Source organism: Thamnophis elegans, chromosome 10, assembly GCF_009769535.1.
Source record: "Thamnophis elegans isolate rThaEle1 chromosome 10, rThaEle1.pri, whole genome shotgun sequence".
In the NCBI taxonomy this organism is placed as follows: domain Eukaryota; kingdom Metazoa; phylum Chordata; class Lepidosauria; order Squamata; family Colubridae; genus Thamnophis; species Thamnophis elegans.
In genome coordinates, this window is record NC_045550.1 from 15,325,368 (window position 1) to 15,332,559 (window position 7,192).

The 7,192-nt window shown below is 37.0% G+C and overlaps 1 long non-coding RNA gene across 1 annotated transcript; it reads right to left on the bottom strand.

Moving 5' to 3' along the window:
* Positions 1-2,798: 2,798 nt before the first annotated feature.
* On the bottom strand, positions 2,799-6,769 carry LOC116513665. The gene is made up of 3 exons (XR_004256028.1): positions 6,686-6,769; positions 4,746-4,879; positions 2,799-3,425 (listed from the first exon to the last, which is right to left on the bottom strand). It is a non-coding gene; the product is annotated as an uncharacterized LOC116513665 (long non-coding RNA).
* Between the last annotated feature and the right edge of the window lie 423 nt (positions 6,770-7,192).

The following is a 7,192-nucleotide window of genomic DNA, read 5'->3' on the forward strand; positions in this document are numbered from 1 at the left end:
AATATGTAGAAAGAATAAAAAAGATAAATTAGATACAGAAAAGCAGTGGCTTTCAGGTTTCTTTCCTTCATATTTTATTTTTTAAATTTATCTAAATAATTCTATCTCCTAGAGTTGTATAATCTTTTCTTTTCTTTTCTTTCTTTCTTTCTTTCTTTCTTTCTTTCCTTCCTTCCTTCTTTCTTTTCTGCTTCTTATTTATGTGTAGCCCTCTAGCTATAGGGCTTTTTATTCTACTATCTCTTCTTTGATATCAATAAGGACCTCTACTAAAAAATTAATATCAGATGATAAGGCCCAAGGTATTTAAATTAATTAGATGTTAAATATTATGTAGCTCATCCCTAATTAGATGACATAGATCAAGTTTGATCCCAAGAGCATTTCACAATATTTATTACCATACAACATACAACTCAATTCTGAGATAGAGCAGTGAAATTTTCTCCATTCACTTTTCATGGTACATAATCTACTAATTTTTCTCTACATTACAAAATATTTGCTACAGCAATCTGCTTTTTTCCTCCACTCATTATAATAAACAGCAATATCAGAATGGAAACTATTATGTGATTTGACAGAATTGGACCTGGTACTTTGTAAACAGGTAGTCTACAAACAGCTTGTGGTAGAAGAAATGACAATAAGAATTAAACTCATAAAATTTATAATCTTGGAAAGGGACCAATTATGACATTAAGTCCAATTCCTTTGTTCAGTGTCATAGCATAAGAATTAAAACTTATATAATGAATATTTTTGGATTTGTTTGAAAATATCATGTGAATAAGAATTTGTTCTCTTGGAAGGTGGATTACTCTCAAACAAATAAAGTTAGGAAATAGTTTACTTTCTAGTATCCTGACAGAATCTGCATTCCTGTAACTTAATCCATTTCCCTATATACGATTAAAAGGAGGAAAAAGTTTGGAATGGACCTTGGTTTGGGAAAGCAGAGACAAGAAGAGCAAGGAAGAAATGACATGGAGAACTATTATCTAAGATTGAGAGAATGATAGGGAAAAGTTGGACAGTTGGGATGATATTCAAAGGCAAGAGAATGGTAGAAAATGGAAGAGTTTGAAATTTGTATGACATTTGTTGAAGTTCTAAGAAAAGTGGGATTGGGAAAAGATAGAAGAGAAATTAGCTATGTAACAGCGAGAGAACAATGAAGGAGTAGAAAGAAGAAAGTTGAGGATTTTGAGGAGAAAGTCTTTGTAAATGAATGTTAGATGGACTGGGAAAGAATGAGAAAATAATATTTTGAATCAGTGTGTGTTGTAGCCCAAGCTCTCTCTGGACATTAACCCTATATATAATCAAGGAAGTTTATGGATTCAACTTAAAGTATTACTAATCACAACCCAATACAATCAATTAAATAATACATTAAACAAATGATATAAAGAAATAATATGAATCAGTTGGCAATCTATGGGCAATTAGAACAAAGAATGTTTAATGCTAGCTTACAAAGCAATCAAATTAAAAATCTGAGAAGTGAGCATATTATCCAGTTCAAAGAGAGAAAGAAAGTTCAGAGAGTTACACATCTAATTCAGTAAGTTAAATATGGAGTTCAGAGACTGCAAAGGAAAAGGGGAAAGTTTTCAAGAATTATATACACTTTATATAGCATTCAACTATAGAAGAGGGCAGAAAATGAAACATACTCTCATCGCAACAAAGAAAGTCAGAATTTTTTAGCTTTTCTGCTACAGCAGAAAATGAGGGAAAAGTATTTCTAAGGTATAGCTTCACACATACACACACATACAGATACAAGGAGTACTTTTAGCACATGCAACTATTTCACTTGTTAATGGAGAATAAAATATTTTTTCTGAACTGAAGAGATGGAGGAGTCACCTGTTGATTGTAGCTTCTTTGATCCTCAAAGGTCAATGTTAGGAAAGGGAAAAGGATCCCTTTTAATATCATATATATATATATATATATATATATATATATATATATATATATATATATATATATATATATATATATATATATATATATATATATGATTTGTCACCTCATAAACTCTTCTCCCTTTAGTAATTTTTCTCCAAAATGAGAACAGTTATGTTACTGCCATTTGGAAGTAGGGCAAGGCTGGGCCATTGGGGACAGTTATGTAAAAGTGTAAGGAAAAGGGCAGATGCAGTGAAAATCATTGTCTTTCTTCCTAAATTTTACTAGAAAGTGTGAAGTCTTTCCCTCTTTTTATCAGGATTTCACACTAGTTGAAGAAGATAAAAACTGGGTGGAGTGGAGAGGCAGAAATCATCTGGCTGGAAGATATAGCAAGATTACCAGTACTGTAGGAACACCTGAAAAGCCATAGTTGTTGGGGAGGTTCTTCTCTCTCTGCTGTATTGATTATTTTGTCCATGGAAAACTCCCTTTCTTTGACACATGTTTGAGATAATACTAATCTTCCTCACTAGCAGGCTGGGCAAGAATTCCAGGCTAGCCTCAAAATTATGATTTTACATAATATATCTAAAAGACTACATTGGAAAGTTGGAACTGAGAAGCAGAAGTCTCAGTTCTCTAGACTAGATTGGATAGCTGTCAATAAAAACCAAAGTGTGACATCTGTATTTTGAAAACAAGATACAGGTAGAATGGCTACATTCACCTACACTTCTTCCTTCCTTTGTTTCTTCCTTCCTTCCCACCCTCCTCTCTTCCTCCTTCCTTGATATCAGATAACTTATAACAAAGGATTTTTTAAATATTTCCTGCCAATTCTTCCTTATAACAAATTATGTTTTCTTTTGAAAATGTACTTTCCAATAATGCATTTGCTATAAGCTTTTTCTTCTTTTTCCATTTCCAAAAGAATTCTATCTACACAAATGCCAGTTCATCATAATATAGCTCATTATCTATAACAGTTGTCTTGGCAATTAGGATAAATTCTCCAATGTAGGGAGTTTAAGTATATTTGCTTAAATGAAAAAAAATCTTAAATCTTATATTCTATGTTCACATCAAGTCTTGTGTTTTGTTTTCAGGACAGTACAAGGTGAAATTAAGTATAATGATCCCCTAGAGTAGTTTCTTCTTTAATTTAGCTGTAGAAATCCAAAACATTATTATTATTTTATAGCTAGCAGACTTACCACAGGTTACTTGAAGATTAAAAACATTTGGATATTTTATGTCTTTGTACTGAAATGTCATTATTAAATAAGAACATCAGAAAATATGTTTGGAAGAAAAAATGGTAGTATCAAATCAAATAGCATTTAAAGAAATATTCCATAAATTGCTTATTGAGGGATGGTGATCATAAGCAGCAATACGTTTTCGTGACTTGAAACTCATCTCATATTTTTAGCAGAATCCAATGTTCATTATTGCAAGGGAGGGAGGAAGCTTCCTTCAAATGCTTTGATAGGTTAATACATCTTTAAAGGAAAAAATGGGTAAATTAGGGAAAGGGTATTATTTTTGGTTATTTTCTCAGAGATAGGCTGTAAATCAGAGGTGTCTTTCTCAAAACTCAGAGACTGAGATATGGAATAGCCTTCCCATGGAGTTTCACTGGGCATCTACTGTATTGAATTTTCAGCACTAGCAACAAACTTTTTATTCTTCTAGATTTTTATAATCTAGAATATCTACCATTAACATGGTCTTTTTAACATTTAAATTTTAAGTGTTATTTATCCTTCCCTTCCCATTGGTTGCTCCTGGTTCGCACCGGTACTCCAGAAGGGGTTCGTCAAATTTACTGTACATTTTAGAACCCTTCATCCTGTGGGACAGTACCGGAACATTCGCTTCCCCCACCTGTCTGTTCACCGCTTGCTCACTCACTTCCCCCGCCTGTCAGCACCATGCTTTCCCCAACTGATTCCCACTGATTGGCTGGCTCACCAATCACCCCACCTCTGAGAGGCAGTGGGGAGGGGGCTTTCTTGCACACCTTCTTTCTTTCTCCGAAGGTGTGCAAAAAAGCCCCCACCATTGCCCAGCAGGGAAGCAAGCCCTGGGCCTCATCTCTGCGTCCTTCCTCAAGAGCTGGCTTCGGGGATAGCCAGCCTTTCCCATCATTGCATCCTTCACTCGCCTTCCACCCGGAGGCAGGGTGCCTCCAATTTCACCTCCTGGGAGAAGGTTGCCTGAGATGCAGCTGCATTTTGCCTTGAAATTTGCTGTCCTGGAAATCCGAAGGGGACATTTTCCCAGCGGTGTCTCAGGCAACTTTCTCTCTTGCACCGCAAGGAAGCGAAGTCAAATTTGTTTATTTAACCTTCCACTCCAGCCTCCCCCGCCCTACTACATTAAGATCCCCACATTTCTGATTCCCACTGGAAGCACACAGGCCTTCCCTCCCCCTCCAGAGAGCCCATGCCAAAAGAGAGGAGGCGGGCTGATTTGAATGCAGGCGAGCAGGCAGTTTAGTGGCCTGCCTTCTTTGCTAGTTTGGGGTTAGGAGGTGGAGAAAGAAGGCATGCAATAGCTGAGGGTGAAGGTGTTCCCCTTTGCCCTTGGTGGCGGGGGTGCTTTATCACAAGCCTCCTTTCTTTCTCTGCCTGCCTGAATGAGCAAAAGAGGTGCTGGCCCCAAACTGCCCACTTGCCCACATTCAAACCAGCCCTCCCCCTCCTGTCTTTCAGCAAGCTCATTAACATAAGAGGAATTACACGTGGGGCTTTTCAAACAGCCAAACTCCTCTCCTGTTCCTTCTTTTGCTGTTGTACACGCCGCACGGGTTGCACTACCTTATCCTGGATGCCCCGCTGCCCCTGGCTTCCCTCTGAGAGTCTCCGCTCTCTAGGGCTGTAATTGTGCAGGCTGTGTGTGTGCGCCTATGTTTTCCAAGGTGTGGAACAACTCCGGAGCCCATCCGTACCATCTGTGGAAAAGATAGTTGTGCAAGAGACAGACAAACAGACAGACAGACAGAGGCACACACAGAGAGAGGGGTTGATAGACAGACAGACACACACACAGGAGGAGAAAAAGAGAGACAGACAGAGACACAGAGAGAATGACAGACAGAGACACAGAGGGAGGTAAGGAGAGATAGACAAAGAGCCACAGAGAGAGAGACAGACAAACAGAGAGACAGAAAGAGACAGAGAGAAAGAGAAAGGAAGGAAGGAAGAAAGAAAAAAGAAAAAGAAAAAAAAAGAAAAAGAAAAAGAAAGTGGGAGAGAGAGTGAAAGAAAGAAAAAAAGAAAGAGAAAAATAGAACTTATTACCACAATTGAGCCCAAAATTTTGGTTGCTAAGTGAGAGCATTGTTAAGTGAGTTTCAACACATTTTCCAAGTTGGCCATGCCCACCTGGTCACATGACCACTGAGCCCCTCCCACAAAACAGGCCACACCTACAGTATAGATTCTAAAAAAATTTGAAACCCACCACTGATAGCTACCCATCTAAAACCAGTAAAACTGGGTGGTGAACAATCATAAAACAATTAAAAGAGTTAAAATGAATGCAAAAAAAGAAATTAAATACAAATTATAATCTGTCAGGGTCAAGAAATAGGATCCTTTACACATTCAGGACCATAGACCATGGCACTTAGTCTTTATTCTACTTAGTTGACTAGAGTGTAAATAAGCATTTTGATAAGTCATCTTGACAATATTTATGTAGATTCTTGACAATATTTATGGAGATTCTTATGGGTCATGGTTGTCCAAGAGTGCTTTTTAAAAAAGCAGCTGAATTTTGTTGTGTTTTCACTGAAGACAGTTCACTTTTCATCCAAGAGGTAGCCTCAGTTTGGATTGAAAGCTGGGGAATGGAAGGATGTATATTCCTTGCAATTATCTGGTTGTTAGCACTTTGAAAGTGGGTTATTAACTCTCTGAGAATTGTTCAGATCCCTTGGGGTTTATCTGTGCCCTCAGGGTCACCTGAATCCGAGTGCAGATGGGTGTGGAACCTTCTTGAAATTGCTGAAAGAATGGTGTTGTAAACAGGAGATAGGTGGTGTCATATCTCTCCCCCTCTATTGAGAGAGGGCTGCTCTGTTTTAATATAGATGGCCTCTTTTCCCCCAAAACATCTTTAAAAAAAAGAGATATCCTTTGGGATATCTCAACAATACTTTCTGTACAGAATAAGAATAAGATTATTAAATGTACATTCTGGGAAATATAACAGTACACTTTAGCTCCATCTACACTTAATTTAAACTATGATGGGCTCAATGAGACATAGCTGTCTATTTTATGATGGTAAGCTATAATGCCAAAACATATATCTATTTGCTGGAAACTTAATTTGGCTTCAGAAAACAAAGCAGTATAAAAGAGTCTGACAAAGCCAATATGGTGTATATAGATGGGAATAAACCACGTCTACAGTATACCTTTTAGTTCAATAGATTTTATTCCCTTCTAATTTGCAATTGCTAAATATTAAAACTGTAAGCATTTCATCAGATTTGATGGTACCAAATGGCACTGCTGATTTATTAAGATAGGAAGCTTTTGCAAAACATTGGTTTAGTGAAGTGCTAGTACTATTTATTTATGAATACTGAACATCTAACAAGTTCTTCAGCCCGGACAAAATGACGTTTGCTTTTATTCAAAGACTACCTTTCTCCTCTGGTGAGCATTCTAGATGACTAACAAAATTTTAAAACAGAAACAGTATAAAAGTTTTTTTAAAAACCAGAAACTAAATTAATAGAACTCACATCTCAGTTTTGTTAATACTTTATCTGTCAGTTCTATTTTCTTTGCAAAATCTTCTGGTATAGAAGATGATTTCTGGAGAAAAGGAAGTATATATGAGAAAAGGGAGTGCTTCAACCTTTACTCTGCTACCTAGTTGTCCTTTGACCCTCCCAAGCCCATGTTTGTGACATAATAGCCCAAAGGTAACTACAGCTGCAATATAACAACATTGTTCTGCACAATTCATGCCTTAACCCCAGTTCATGGCAGTTGTCCAAGAACTCAGTTATCTTCATTTTTATTGCCTAGAGTATACGGAGTTACAGAGACAGATTGTCATGTAGCTGATCGATAGCCCACCCTGCACGACTGGTGTGTCGCATATTGTACAGCTGGTAGTAAAGTAGGGTTTTGTGAGAATAATCTGGGTTTGAAAAAAAAAGGTCATTTCAGCACTTTACATTTTAAACTTTTGTCTTAATCCTAGCAAACCATAACGAAGCACAAAATCAACTCTAATTTAAAAA